This window comes from Tamandua tetradactyla, chromosome 14, assembly GCF_023851605.1.
Source record: "Tamandua tetradactyla isolate mTamTet1 chromosome 14, mTamTet1.pri, whole genome shotgun sequence".
In the NCBI taxonomy this organism is placed as follows: Eukaryota; Metazoa; Chordata; class Mammalia; order Pilosa; family Myrmecophagidae; genus Tamandua; species Tamandua tetradactyla.
Genome location: NC_135340.1, coordinates 64,917,811 through 64,934,460, shown reverse-complemented (window position 1 = coordinate 64,934,460; position 16,650 = coordinate 64,917,811). Strand labels below are relative to the sequence as shown.

General features: G+C 39.2%; 1 protein-coding gene across 4 annotated transcripts in view; it reads right to left on the bottom strand.

Moving 5' to 3' along the window:
• The window catches only part of USP8 (ubiquitin specific peptidase 8), a 110,334-nt gene extending 94,569 nt beyond the window's left edge, over nt 1-15,765 (bottom strand). For 3 of the 4 annotated variants that reach the window (XM_077127868.1, XM_077127867.1, XM_077127871.1), the window contains exon 1: nt 15,543-15,765. The gene's annotated coding sequence lies outside the window, so the exon portion shown is untranslated. The remainder of the gene's footprint in view (nt 1-15,542) is intronic. The other variant, XM_077127870.1, reaches the window with a different exon arrangement.
• Between the last annotated feature and the right edge of the window lie 885 nt (nt 15,766-16,650).

The window sequence follows — 16,650 nt, the reverse complement described above, 5'->3', positions numbered from 1 at the left end:
CAACAAACTATACAACTTGGATGAAATGGACAAATTCCTGGAGACACACAAACAAACTACACTGACTCAGGAAGAAATAGAAGATCTCAACAAACCAATCACAAGTAAAGAGATTCAATCAGTCATCAAAAATCTTCCTACAAAGAAAAGCCCAGGGCCAGATGTCTTCACAGGGGAAATTTTATCAAACATTCCAGAAAGAACTAACACCAGTCCTGCTCAAACTTTTCCAAAAAAATTGAGGAAAAAGGAACTCTACCTAACTCATTTTAGGAAGCTAACATCATTTTAATACCAAAACCGGGTAAAGATGCCATAAGAAAGGAAATCTACAGGCCAATTTCCCTAATGAACATAGATGCAAAAATTCTCAATAAAATATTAGCAAATCGAATCCAACAGCACATCAAAAGAATTATACACCATGACCAAGTGGGATTTATACCAGGAATGCAAGGATGGTTCAAGACAAGAAAATCAATTAATGTAATACAGCACATTAACAAATCAAAAGGGGAAAAAATCACATGATCATCTCGATTGATGCTGAAAAAGCATTAAACAAAATTCAGCATCCTTTTCTGATAAAAACACTCCAAAAGTTAGGTATCAAAGGTAACTACCTCAGTATGATAAAGGGAATATATGAAAAACCAATAACCAGCACCGTACCCAATGGAGCGAGACTGAAAGTCTTCCCCCTAAGATCAGGTACAAGACAAGGATGCCCACTGTCATCACTACCATTCAACATTGTGCTAGAAGTTCTAGCTACAGCAATCAGGCAGGACAAAGAAATAAAAGGTATCCAAATTAGAAAGGAAGAAGTGAAATTCTCATCATTTGCAGATGATATGATACTATACTTGGAAGATCCTGAGAAATCTATAGCAAAGTTACGTGAGCTAATAAATTCAGCAAGGTGGCAGGATATAAAATTAATCTGCAAAAATCAGTAACGTCTCTATACACTAGCAATGAACTAGCTGAGGAGTCAGTTAAGGAAAAAATTTCATTCAAAATAGCTACTAAAAGAATCAAATACTTAGGAAAGAACTTATCTAGGGACATAAAGGACTTGTACACAGAAAACTACAAAGCACTGCTAAAAGAAATCAAAGCAGATCTTAACAGGTTCAAAGACATTTCCTGCTCATGGATAGGAAGGCTAAATATAGTTAACATGTCAATTCTCCTCAAGTTGATCTACAGATTCAACAAAGTACCAATCAAAATTCCAATAACCTACTCTGAAGATTTGGAAAAGCTAACTATCAAATTCATCTGGAAGGGAAAGAGAACCCAAAAAGCTAAAAGCATCCTAAAAAAGAACAAAATGGGAGGATTAACACTCCTTGACTTTAAAACCTATAATAAAGCCATAGTGGTCAAAACAGCATGGTACTGGCACAAAGATAGAAGCATGGTCCAATGGAATCAAATTAAGAGTACAGAAACAGACCATGAATTCTACGACCAACTGATTTTTTATAAGGTCCCCAAATCCTCTGAACTGGGACAAAATGATCTTTTCATAATTGGGCATGGATGAACTTGCTATCAATAGCCAAGAGAATGAAAGAGGACCTCTCTATCTTTAAACTCTACACAAAAATTAACTCAGAGTGGATCAAACACCTAAATATAAGAACTAGCACCATAAATCTTCCAGAAGAAAATGTAGGGGTACATCTTCAAGACCCAGTAATAGGAGGTAGCTTCCTAAACTTTATACTGAAAGCACAAGCAACACAAGAAAAAATAGAAAAATGGGAACTCCTCAAACTCAAATGCTTCTGCATCTCAAAAGACTTTGTCAAAAAGGTGAAGAGGCAGCCAACTCAATGAGAGAAAATATTTGGAAATCACAAATCAGACAAAGGTTTGATTTCCTGTATATACAAAGAAATCATATAACTCAACAACAAAAGAACAAACAATCCAATTATAAAATGAGCTAAAGATATTTTTCTGAAGAGCAAATACAGATAGTTGAAAAGCACATGAAGAGATGTTCATTTTCACTGGCTATAAGGGGAATGCAGATCAAGACTACAATGAGATACCACCTCACACCTATAAGAATGGCTGTTATTAAACAATCAGGAAACTATAAATGTTGGAGAGGATGTGGAGAAACTGGGACACTTATGCACTGCTGCTGGGAATGTATAATGGTGCAGCCACTATGGAAGACTGATTGGTGGTTCCTTAGGAAACTAAATATTGAGCTGCCCTATGACCCAGCAATAGCACTACTTGGTATATACCCAGAAAAAATGAAAGCAATGATACAAACAGACATTTGCATACCCATGTTCACAGCAGCATTATTCACAATCGCCAAAAGATGGAAACAAACCAAATGCCCATCAACAGACAAGTGGATCAACAAAATGTGAAATATACATACGATGGACTATTATGCAGCAGTTAAGACAAACTGAAGTGAAACATATGACAAGATGGATGAATGAGCCTTGAGGACATAATGCTGAGTGAAATCAGCCAGACACAAAGGACAGATACTGTATGATTGCACTTTTATGACCAGCATAAAGGTATAATAAGAGGCTTCTAATACAGAATATAAGGGACTTAGAGATACACAAAAGCTAGAGATGGGTGAACTGTTAGCTAATGAGGTTGAACTCCAATGTAAGGGAGATAGGCATGGTAGCATGCATCAGAACTTCATTCCGTTTTATGGCTGAGTAATATTCCATTGAGTGTATACTACACCACATTTTGTTTATCCATTCATCTACCGATAGACAGTATGGGTGCTTTCACTTTTTGGCTACTGTGAATAATGGCAGAGTAAGCACTGGTGTACAAATGCTTTTATTTTAATCCCTGCTTTCAATTTTTTTGGTACCAACAAAGAAATGGGATTGCCACGTCATTTAGTAATTTTATTTTTACCCTTATTGAGTAACCACCCAAACTGACACCCCCGGTTGCTGCACCATTGTATAGGGCCATTAACAAAGTATTGTTCCTATTACTCTGTATATTTACCACAACTTTTTTTCTTTTATTTTAATAATGGTCATCCTAATGGGTGTGAGGTGGTATTTCATTGTGGATTTGATTTGTATTTCCCTGATGACTGATCATGTTAAGCATATTTTCATGTGCTTATTACCCATTTATATATATTCATTAGATAAATGCCTATCCAAGTTCTTCATCCATTTTTAAATTGGATAAAAGTTCTTCATCCAACTTTTGATGTTGCATTCTCACAGTTGTTTAAACACCATATTAAACCTTTATGATCTACATAGTTTCCAGTAATATTCTTCCATTCTGTAGGTTATCGTTTCACTTTCTTGGTAGTGTCTTGTAACATACAAATGCTTTAAATTTTATTTAGTAGAGAATTTGTAGGTTAACGAAAAACTATGCAGAAAATACAGAGTTCCCATATAACTCTCTCACGCAGTTTTCCGTATTATTGACACTTCGCATTTATATGGTACCTTTGTTACAACAGATACAAGACTATTGTTATAACCGTACTATTTTTTTAAATATTTTTATTGTAGATCTTAAACATACAAACATTCTATACATGGTGTACAATCAATGGCTCACAATATCATCATATAGTTGTGTATTCATCACCATAATCATTTTTTGAACATTTGCATCTCTCCAGCAAAAGAAATAAAAAAGGAAAAAAAAAAAAAAACTCATACATACCATATCCCTTACCTCTTTCTCTCATTGACCACTAGTATTTCAATCTACCCAATATATTTTAACCTTTGTTTCCCATTATTATTTTTTTATCCATATTTTTTACTCATCTGTCCATACTTTAGGTAAAAGGAGCATCAGACACAAGGTTTTCACAATCACACAGTCACAAGGTAAAAGCTATATTATACAGTCAACTTCAAGGAACATGGTTACTGGAACACAGCACTACAGTTTCAGGTACTTCCCTCTAGCCACTCTAATACATCATAAACTAAAAAGGGGATATTTACATAATGCATAGGAATAATCTCCAGGATAACCTCTCAACTCTTTGTAATCTCTCAGCCACTAACACTTTACTTTGTCTCATTTCTCTCTTCCCTCTTTTGGTCAAGGTTTTCTCAATCTCTTGATGCCGAGCCCCAGTTCATCCCAGGATTTCTACCCCATGTTGCCAGGGAGGTTTACACCCCTGGGAGTCATGTTCCATGTACAGGGGGAGGGCAGGGAGTTTGTTCGCTGTGCTGGCTTAGAGAGAGAGAGAGGTCATATCTGACCAACAAAAGCGGTTCTCTAACGGGTGACTCTTAGGCCTAATTTTAAGCAGCCTATACTTTGCAGGGATAAGCTTCATAGGGGCAAACCCCAAGATCGAGGGCTTGGTCAATTGATTTGGTTGTCCCCACTGTTTGAGCGAATATCAGGAATTCTCCAAATGGGGAAGTTTAATTTTTCCCCCTTTATCGCCATTCCCCAAAGGGTCTTGGCAAATACTTCTTTATTCATTGTTCAAATCACTCTGGGATTTATCAGGGCATCACACTAACCTGGACAAACCAACAAAATACGCCCTATTCAAGATTCTATGTACTTACAGTGTTCAAGAAACTGACCATACAAGTTAAATTAGGAAATGCACTAGTCAAAATATAAATTTTATACCAAAAAACAAATTTGGTAAACTGAAAGACCCTATCCTTGGGGAGTATAGCTTCTGTATAGTAGAATAAGCGGAAGCAAGAGCAGAAGCATTAAGAAATGAACATAAACAAAGGGAACAAATTGTAAACAAAGAGAATGAAAACTTTAATGACAAAAAATGGAAAAAGATGGGGTAAAGTAGAATGGTGCTACAGGAACATGATTTCTACTGCGACATAGGAAGCAAAAGTTGAGGAATAAAACTTTTGACAAAGAGAAAGCACAGTAGGATTTAGAAACAATCTTTTCAGGACAGAGCTTAAGGAAACCCTGATGTCTGAGGGAGGCCATAAAGACATCAATAAGACATCACTAAGACCCTGAAGCCTGGACTATTAATAAGAGCCAGAGGACAGAAAGATAACAATAACAAGAGGCAGCCCAATTTTTCTGGCCTGAACTACATCACTAGGGTCTTAATTTTACTCATCCATAGAAAGCTGACGTTTGATCCCCTGATACAGGTCAGCTTGTGAACTGAAATTCCTAAAAAGTTCAACCATTTTTTGGTCGTGACACTAAGCATACTAAGATAAGGTGTTGGTAGAGTTGGGCAGAGTGACTAAGTAACAGTTCATTGGTATTTGTTTTTCCAATTTTATCTCATCTCTGGGCCATAAGTACTAGTAGTCTAACTACAGAGTTAATATTCAATGTATTAAGTAGCATCTAGTTTATAATCCATGACAATTAGGTTTCTTGGCAGGGGAAAGAAAGCTTTTGAGTTGGAATCTAAAAGGAAGGTCTAGAATATGTTCTCAGTATAATTTGTTTCTCATTATTACCTAAGAAGGTTAGATCTTCAAAAGACAAAAATAAAAACTACATATGCTACTAAGGCAATGTAAAATAATAAATCATTAGCCACTTCAAAGTTCAATTGAATTCAATCATTCACTGATGTTCTGGAGCATAGAAGACATTGTGCTTCAAGAATTCAGATAACATGTAATCCTTTTCCTCATAAAGTTTAATAATCTAACGTGAAAGAGAAAGTTGTAAGCAGTAGTAACACAACAGAATATGATATCAAACTCATACTATGAGTTATCATGTACTAAAAGAGAAATTAAGAGGAAAGATTAATTATGATGAGGGATCTTGGAAGGCATTATAGTTTGATGTCAATTTTAGCGGGAGAAGACTTTTCATAGAAATGAGGAACAGTATGAGGAAAGAATCAAAACGTAGAGAACATCTTCAGAAAGTAGGCAGTATACAGAATGAACAAGGATCTACTGGGCAGTGAAACCTGAAAAAATAGTCTAGGAACATGTTAAAACATTTACTTTGATTTCCAAAGGTAGTGGGAAGTCATAGTAGGGGTCTGAAGAAGGGAGTTAGGTGATTGAAACTAACAAACATATAAAGCTAGGCTTTAGTAGACTGGAGACAGGGAAAAAACTAGTTATCTAGCACAATGATCCTAGGGAAAGATGATGGTGGTCAGAACTAGGGCAATGGAGATAGAAAAGAGGAGGCAGATACAAAAGACACTGCAAAAACAGAATAACAATATTTGGTAAACAATTAGACACAGAAAGGAAAAGTAGAAGGATGAGATTACGGAGTAGAAGGATGAGATTACGGAGACACTAAGCTTGCTAATAAGGGTTTCTAGGACAAAGATTGTACATTTTTCAAGTTACCTTTTCTGTTGTTATTTGATTTCTGAGAATAGTTCAAATAAGTAACAACCTTTACTGATAATGTCTAAGTCTGTCAAAGGACCACAATTGCTTCTATTTCCATTAACAAATCTCTATATTTTAAATTACACTGTCAAATGATGCCTGGTGTTAAAAATATTTTGGGCATTGTTATATAATTGCTATTTCTTAAATTACACTCTCTGCAGAAGTCAAAGCACAAGGCAAAGGTATTTTTCCCTAAACAAATAAGAGAGCAAAGAATACATATTCAACTCAGTCTATGTGAAGTTTAATATATTAAATTTTTAATAAGTCATTCTGCTACATTTTACCATTAAAGAAGTCTGGAAATAGACTGACAAAGAAAATCACAGCCAAAACAACTGAATGAATTTGTAATTTCCTAGTCTGCAAATGGCAGCAGAAACAATAACAACAAACTCATATTTACATATTAGAATCCACATTAGAATTTACATATTAGATCCAGAACAAATTAAATATAACACAGAATCCATTGAAACTATATCGTGCTTTAAAAGATTGTAAGTAAAAAAAATAAGCAAGGAAATTAAAAGATCTTCTATGTACAAAAAAACAAGGTTTCTTAAAATGTGTAAACCTGGTAATAATTAAGAACTCTAGTTTTACGCTCTAGACTAGAACACAGAGAGCAATGTGCATGTACTCTTTTTCTCCGACATCTTCTGATCCTTTCAAAAAGAAGGAACAGGAATTAGAAGACATGAACCATAGAGAGGACACTAAAAAGCAAAAAAGTGAAGACTGAAGTGTGTGGTCATTCAAACTAGGCCCAACATATATATTTTTTATTTTGCATTTCATATATTAAACAATTTTACACTCTCACAGGACCAGCAATAACAGTAGCCATCTAGCTTCCCCAGTGAGAAAACAGCAAGGCAGTCATAGCTGCAGCTAAAGGCAAAACACTGATATGTTCACAAAACAAAATTGCACAATTTTTCCTTCATTTATTTAAACTAACATCTGACAGAAAGGCTCAATGCTAAAGAACAGAAATCCTTTTATTCTCCATGCCTCAAACTAAACACTAAACTTATATGATAGAGCAAACAAGGTCTCTTTAATTGCACACGTGAAAAATCATTTATGATGCATAAATATTGTTACACAGGGTACAAAATACTTTTGCTTTACGGTTGGCTTTGGAAGTTTGGAAAGAATGAGGACCAGTGGTAGAAGTGGGTGAACCATGGAGAGGTATGCCAGGTGGGCAGAGAAAGAATTAATTTCATTAGAGTTGTTGGCCCATCTGAGGAGAAGGAAGCAGAGGACCCTGATTTGAAATGGAAAAATTAACAGACTGTATTTGCTGGGTTTTTGCTCTTGCTATTCAGCTTGGAAGTGGGGGCGGGGGGGGGCGCGGGGTAGAGGCACTGGGCCGTCAGGGCGGAGCAGGCTCAGAGCTGAGAGAGGTGTCCTTGCTGGGGCTGGGTGGTTACACAGGGAAGTAATGAAAAGTGAAGGACCAGGAATGAGAAACCATTTATGCCCAGCAACTGTTGCTACAGTAACACCAATGTGAGAACAAACTATACAAGCACATATATATGTTTGCATCTTAATTCATGCCAGAAAACATACAAAGTTAAATGCCTAATTTTCTTCAGGTGGAATTACAGAAGCAACTTTGGACAGGAGGCCTCTGAGCTGGGTCTGGGTGTCCCAGACAAGAAGGCCCATGAATTTTCCCAGCGGGCCTTAGGGAAAGGCTATGGGGAGGGCAGAGCTGAGGAAGAAGACAGAAAGGAAACAGGAAGCAGTCTACCAAGTCAGGCTTAAATTCACAGACTTTGGAAGGAAGCAGCAGTTATCCAAAGGGTGCCTGGGGTCAATGGGAGCTCTTAATTCCCAAAACTGACTCCTGGAAGTGCCCCTCTGTGTGACACAGGTTTCAAGCTGTGATGACAAGACTGAAAAACTAACAGAACTGATGGTATTTCCATCCTTGCTGGGAGGTGTCTGAGGAAGGATAGCAGTGGCGGCAGCAGTGGCATCTGGGTAGGTGAATGTAGCATATGAGATGCCTGGGGCCAGCTCTGTGGTATACAGAGGGTAGGAAGTCCGAGTCTATGGGGATGATGGAATCAAAGCAGCTACCACCTGGTCATAAGGGTCCTGTATGATGAAGTGGGCTTCTAGCATGGAGTGAACACTGGTGGGATTTGGTGTTGCCATGAGCTTGCTCTTAACCATCTTGCTCCTGGCTTTAGCAAACGCCAACCTCAAAGTCTGCAGGTTCTCAGGACTGAAGTGAATACTATTCAACACATTCTTGGCCCCTTCTCCTCTATACATTCTTGGCCACTTCTACTCCTGCCCAACTGTCAAAGATTGCAAGCAAGAAGCTGTCTTGACATGAGCTAGATCAGGGATCCTTCAAATCCCTTCAACGAGCGGGAGAGCAGGTAGAGATCTATGGATTCAACGTCCATAGGGAGACCACTGAAAAAAAAGCATCTGGACCTCTTCTTCCAGGCAGCTGCCTGTGATCATGCCCGTGCCTGTGCCTGTGTTAGTGCTGTGCCCACTGGCCAGCTTCAGGTTGCTTTAGTACAGTAGGAGAGGGAGGTTGAGGGGAAAGGAACACGGAGAGTAAGTTTGACACACAGCCCAGGCATGGAGGTGGGATGGGACGCAGTGTGCAGTGCACTCTGGGAATGCGGGGTGGGGTGGCGGTTGAGGACTTACAGGGTGGTGAGAAGGGGAGTCCTGATATTTTCACTAGGACTTTACACCTGCCACTGTCGAGGCACTTGGCAAAGCTGAAAAGAAAGCAAAGTTCTTCTTTGTTGGCCACCCACCATCTCTCCCCAGTAGGCATCAACAGTACTCGTTACATCCTCTGACTAGGTAAGCATCATGTAATCCACTGTACTCTCATTCTAGTTAAAATGCCACAGTCAAGTAAGTATTGATGAAATAATCTGTTTTGAAATAATCCTAAATGTTAAAAAAGGCTCAACCCTCTGAGGAATTAATCACTGCTAAAGCTTCTGGTATTTTATGACCAGAAACACTGCCTGAGAGCAGTGCTGTAAAAATCTATTCAGAGCAACTTCTGGAAAAATGGTGGAATAAGAAGAGGCAGAACTCATTCCTCCACCAAAAACATCTAGAGAACAGGCAAACTGCCCAAAGCAACAGGTTTCAGGCTTGAGAGACGGAGGACCACTGCAACATATAATGAAGAGCAAGTTGAAGAAATGAAGAAACCACAAAAAAGAAACCGCAGTGAGGGACTGAATTCAGCCATGGCTCCTGGTGCCCATCGTCCACTTCCAAGGCCAGCAGCTTCAGGGTGGCATGGTTCTTGCCCAGCTGGCTGCTGCAGGCTGAGAGAGATAAGGAGGCCTTCTCCCCAGGAAAAGAGGAGGCCACAGCACAGACCTAATCTAATTGTTATCCAGTGAAGCTGACCCTCTAGGATCTGAAAACTTGACCCTTTCAAGGCAGGAGCACTGGGAGCCTGTGGAGTCATGAGAAATTGCAGTAAGTGACTCAATACCACTGAGGCTCCCAGTGCACATTCCCTACCTGCAAGGCCAAGAGCTACTGGTCAGCCCAGTCTCACAGGACTGTCTACTATGGACTGGGACAGTCAGATAAGTCCACCCACCTGGAAACAGAGGGGGAGGCAGCATAGTTCTGATTTATTTGTTGGTCAGCCAAATTTGACTGTGGGGTCCCACAGCCTTGTTACTTTCTGTACAGGCACTCGTAGCATCATGGTCCATTACTTCCACCTGCCTCAGAAATAAAGGGGATGAGGGCTAAAAATAACTCGCATTTGTATGGCTGTGGGGAATAAGCTGCCAAAGAACAGCACCTGCAGAGAAGGCTGGGAAAGTGTGGTCTTGGGAAGCTGCTTTCCTAAGCCTTTACCTAAGGCCCTTTAGAACTGGGTCACACTCCTTGCATGGGAACCTGGCCCTGCTTTGGCTGTGAAATACTAATGAACCAAGGGCCAAATAAGCCCTTTAACACAAACCCAACAGTGCTGATCTGAAATTATTGCGTACCCCAGAAAAGCCATGTTCTTTTGCTCCTAGTCATATTTTGTGGAGACAGCCATGTTCTTTTAATCCTGATCCAATTCTGAAGGGGGGGGGGGTACCTTCTGATTGGATTGCTTCCATGAAGATGTGACATACCCAATTGTGGATGTGACCTTCTGATTAGATGGAGATGTGACCCTATCCATTCAAAGTGGGTCTTGATTAGTTTACTGGAATCCTTAAAAGAGCTAACATAGATACAGACATTTGGAGATGAAGATAGTAAAGGCCTGGGTGCTAAGCAAGGACTCACAAAAATAGCCAAAACCTGAAGAGAAGAAATCTCCAGCCTTGGGAAATGCTAAGCTAACAGATAAAACCCAGAGTTTTGCTCAGGAGCAGTTAGTAAGGGCCCACAGCTGCTCAGAGAGGAAGTCATTGGAATTAGAAGTTGGAAGCAATGGAACCAGGAACAAGGACCACCAAATGCCAATCATGTGCCTTCCCATGTGACAGACATCGGCCATTCTTTGAAGTCAAGTTATCTCTCTCTGGATGTCTTAGTTTGTACATTCTTATGGCCTCAGAACTGTAAACCTGTAACTTAATATATTCTCTTTATAAAAGCTGATCCATTTCTGGAATATTGCATTCTGCCAGCTTTAGCAAACTAAAACACCAAGCAACAAAAAAATTGTAGACCAGATAAGGAAACCAACTTTCAAAATAATTGTATCAAGATAATCAGATGCTCAGACACCAGCAAAAAATTAAAAGATAAACTATGAAAAAAGAAGATATGGCCAAGCCAAACAGTCAAATTAAAAAGTTGGAGGAGAAACAGATTTTGGAACAGCTATTCAGAGATGTTCAAACAAATCTCTTAAATAATTTAAACAAGATGGCTGAGGAGATGAAGCTATTAAAAAGACAGGAGAGCATAAAGAAGAATTTGAAAGAATGCATAGCAAAACAGATCTTATGGAAATGAATGACAAGGTAGATGAAATTAAAAATATACCAGAGACACATGACAGCAGATTTGAAGAGCAGAAGAAAGGATTGGTGAGTGAGAAGACAGAGCAAATGATTTCTATCAGACAAAAGAGCAAATGGAGAAAAAATGGAAAAATTTCAACAGGGTCTTGGGGAAATGACTGACAACACAAATGTACAAACATATACATCATACGTATCCCAGGAAAAGAAGAGAAGGGGGAAAGGCCAGGAAGACTGAGGAAATAATGGCTGAAAATTTCTCAATTCCCATAAAAGACATAATATGCAAACTGAACAAGCCCAAAATACTTCAAACAGAGAAATTCAAATAGACCCCCTCTAGGACCATACTAATCAGACTGTAAAATGTCAAAGACAATGAGAAAATCCTAGAAGTAGCAAAAGAAAAGTGATTCACAACATCCAAGGGAAGCCACATAAGGTTAAGCTCTGACTTCTCATGAGCCACCAAGGAGGCAGGAAGAGATCTGATAAATAAAAGCCAAAGGTTAAATGGTTGAAGAAAGGACTGCTTTTACAGCAATAACACTGAATGTTAATGGATTAATTCCCCAATCAAAAGGTATAGATTGTCAGAATGTATAAGAAAAATATATGATCAATCTATATGCTATTTACAAGAAACTCATTTTTATATACAAAGACACAGACTTGAAGTGAAAGGATGGAAAAAGATACTGCATGCAAGCAGTCTCCAAAAAAAAAAAAAGCTGTGGTAGCTATATTAATAACAGACAAAATAGACTTTAAATGCAAAAACATTATAAGAAACAAAGGATACTACACAGTAACAAAAGGAGCAATTCACCAAAAAGAATTAACAATCATAAATATTTATGCACTTAATCAAGGTGACCCAAAGTAAATGAGGCCAACACTGGAAAATCTGAAGGGAGTAATAGACATTTCTATCATAACAGTGGAAGACTTGAATACACCACTTTCTTTAATAGACAGACCATCTAAACAGAAGATCAATAAAGAAACAGAAAACCTAAATAAAACCATAAATGAACTAGACCTAACAGACAAATATAGAACACCACACCCCAAAACAGCAAGATAGGCATTCTTCTCAAGTGCTCATTGAACATTCTCCAGGACAGACTACATGCTGAGGCACAAAAGAGGTCTTAATCAATTTTAAAAGACTGAAATTATACAAACAGCTTTCTCTGATCATAATGGAATGAAGGTGAAAATCAGTAACAGCTGGAGGACTGGAACTGGAGAACTTCCCCATCTTGGGAATTCCTGATATTCTTGTTAGCAATGGGGACAACCAACTCAATAGGCTGAGCCCTCAATCTTGGGGCTTGCCCCATGATGCTTATTTCTGCAAAGCAGAGGCTAAGCCTACTGATAATCTCACCCCCAGAGAGGCTCTTTTGTTGCTCAGATGTGGCCATTCTCTCTAAGCCAACTTGGCAGAAGTCACTGCTCTCCCCCACCTCTACATAGGATAGCACATGACTCCCAAGGGTGTGTGTAAATCTCCCTGGCAATGTGGGACCTGATTCCCCAGAATGAGCCAGGACCTGGCTTCATGGGAATGAGAAAGCCTTCTTGACCAAAAGGGAGAAGAGAGAAATGAGACAAAATAAACTTTCAGTAGCTGAGGGATTTCAAACAGACTTCAGAGTTTATCCTGGAGGTTATTCTTACGTATTACATAGATATCCCTTTCTAATTTATGGTGTATTGGAGTGGCTAGAGGGAGGTACCTGAACCTGTTGAACTGTGTTCCAGTAGCCTTGATTCTTGAAGAAGATTGTCTAACTGTACAGCTTTTACAATGTGACTGTGTGACTGTGAAAACCTTGTGTCTGATGCTCCTTTTATCCAAGGTATGGACATATGAGTTTAAAAATATGGATAAAATAAATAAGTAAATATTAGGGGGAGTAAGGGGTAAAATAAATTGGGTAGATTGAAATACTAGTGGTCAATGAGAGGGAGGGGTATGGGGTATGGGATGTATGTATGCATGTACATCTGCTTCTGAAGAGGTACAGATGAAAAATATATATACAGAAAAATGCTCTGAATATATCATGAAGATAAAAAGCATTATGTTCAAATAAATCAGAAGTGTACCATATTCTGCACCTACTATATAAATCCAAACATTGGTCCAATACAATTTTTCACCATAATTATGGTAGGCTAAAGACGGCCACAATTTCTTTGACATTGTTCCCTTCAAGAGACAGGGATCTACTGTCGCAGAGTGGGGAGGCCTCTTTGACCTCTCTGACCAAGAGCAAATGTTAGAAGCAATGCTATACCAATTTCTAGGTTCAGGCTTTAAGAGATTGGCAGCTCCCACTTCCTGTCTCTTCAATCACTTGTTCTTGGAACCCAGTCACCATACTATGAGAAGACCCAAGCCCCATGAAGAGGCCACATGGAGGCTCTTAGTTGACATCCCAACCCAGCTCTGAGCTAATATCAACTACCATCCATATAAATAAGTCATTCTAGATACTGAGCCTAGTTGAGATTTCAGATAACTCCAACCCTAGCTGCTGACCTGATTACAAACGTATGAGATTCACTTAAGTGAGACCCATGCAGCTGAATCCAGCCAACTTAAAGAAACATGAGGGAAATGAAAAATGCAATTTCAAGACACTATGTTTTGGGGTGATTTGTTACACAGCATTATGTAAGTGGGACAATGAATAAGATACGAAAAAAATGCTTCTTTAATGATATTTACTCTTATAAGTACTCACTTTTTTTCTTCCTTTTACCTATACAAAAGTGAATTTTCTTGCAGAAAGTTCAAAATAAATATATTTATAATAAATAAAATACCATTATAAAATATAACATAGATACTTTGTGAAAATGTCTAAAAAAAATCTGATGTACTGGCTTTATTTCCCAACTCTTTAAATCTACAAAAGCCACTTTGGTTATGTTCCATTATATTCAGACTTACAAACAAATGCCCACAATGATTAATAAAGTACAAAAAATATATAAAAAATTAAAATTTAAAATCATCTTTAAAATGGTTTTATTTTTTTCATACGCTGTCTTCTCAAAAAATAAAATGTATACCTATGGGACACAATTTCATTAATAGTAGTTTCATTTTTTTTACTCTTATAGGATCCTTAGTATTTTAATTTTTAAAATGCAACTAATGTGTCACAAGAAAGGAATACACATTTCAAGATAGCTGGATCACAAGGTAAAGACATAGCACAACCTACATCACCTTTCAGATAAACTGGCCCAGAACTGTGAAGACAGAAAAATTATCTAAATCCATCATGAAAGAGATATTAAAAAATGATCCTTAAACAGAATCTGTTGAAATGCAAAATTTGCTTACAAAGCAAAGCCGCAGAGCAAGCCAAAAACAGGAACACTTCCTTAACAAATATCACTTGACCTTTTTAATGGCTGCAGCAAGATACACACTAAACTAAGGATGCACGCAGATTCAAAAAGAGTAATATCCTTAGGTATTCCTTTCATCTGAAACATTCAGAGCTCTTTACAAATATCAAATTCCCTCAGGATCCGCAACATCTCTGTGAATGTAGTAAATTTTCTGTTGGTGATTAAGGGACTTGCTTCAAGGTCACTGAACTAGAGGCAATAAATGAATCCAGGAGTGTGCTCTGCAGCTTTATGGATAAATGCACATAATGCAATTCAGGATTCTAATAATTTCCAAGGTGGTGTGGAGATGAAATTAACTTACCCTACAACTCTAGGATAAAAGGCACAGTTTAGGAAAGAACGCTCTGGAGCTGGAGAAGTCACAGTTTTAACTGGATGAACTTAATAGTCTTTAAACTCATACATGCAACTTGACTAAAATAAAGTGTGACTGGGGCAGAGGAAGGATTGGGAAACACTGAGCATTTGATAGGCCTGTGACTGCAGACTGACAGCAGAAGATCAGAACAAGGAGGCAAGCGGAAGGAGGTCAAACTCTAGTCTGAGCGTCCAGAGGGAATGACCATGGCATCTTCTAAAAGAGGAAAACCTGAGTCCACAGGAAACTCGCTAGGCAACGCTAAGTGAACGGCGGGAAAGACTCAAGGCTGGGCCCTTGCTTCTATAGTCGGTTATTTGTTTGGGGATTGTGCTACCCCTCTCGGTGGACAGGGCTTACCTCCGGGGTGACCAGCAGCCGGCGGAAGGAAAGGGGGCTCACTGAGGACGACTTCCCGGGGACGACAGGTCAGGACCCAGTCCCATACTCACCGGGGCGCCGGGGGTACTTCACTAACACCAGCCTCCTCGCCAAAGGCCCATTTCCCACCAGCCCGAGGAAGAATTAGCCCTTCCCTATACCGACGGAAGCCAGCCCAGTTCATCCCCTTTTCCCGATTTGCACTGCGTCGCGTCGCGTCGCGTCTCTAGACGTCACTGTGGGGGAGGGGCTTCGCCTTAACCCCTCCCACCTCCACTGTCCAACTCCCGGCCGGACCTGGGAGGGCTGCGTGGGAGCGGAGCCGAGGATAGGAAAAGGCTAGGAGAAAGATTTTGGTGGGCGAAGGGGGCTCCGCCTCTTCCACGGTGCGCTTAGCCCGGTCCAGGTCTCCTGCCGCTCCCCGCGTTCCCCGGCCCTCCGTGGTGTTACTTCGCGTCCCGGGCCTTGAGGGGGAGGAAGCAGTATTGCTTTTGTGTCTCATAACTACGTTATTTTTCTTGTCAGATTGGAAATTTAGGACTAACTAAAAGAAAGATTTTAATTCCGTGGAATTTGTGGCTTGAAGTTTAACTCATTCTCTGAAGCCAAGCCTCTGGTCAAAAAAGAACGGACATAACCATACAACACATCATATGTACACATTTAACGTGGAAGGCCCAGTCCTACGAAAACAAAACTAGATGTCTGAAATTTTTGGCGATCTTTGTACTCTCGTAGAGAAAGGTGATTAGATGCTCCAAATATGTGTAAACAAAAGTTGCTTTGCTTGAAGCTGTCAGCCATGGTCACTAAGGTCACAGGAACTGTCCAGGTGTCTCATGGCTGGGTAATCTGGAAGGTGAAGTGTAAATGTCTTAAGTGCATGGAAGATAGGTGTTCATTACATTTGTAACTAATAATGGAAAGCCCCTTTTACCATAATGCTTCACGTATACTAGTCTTTCAATAAAGACCTAAGTTATACACTGTTTCTCCCAAAGAGTTGATTGATATAAGAAATATATTGTAATCCCTTAAATTATTAAATAAACAGGAAGCCTTAGTAAATTTTTCATACCTGAGGAAA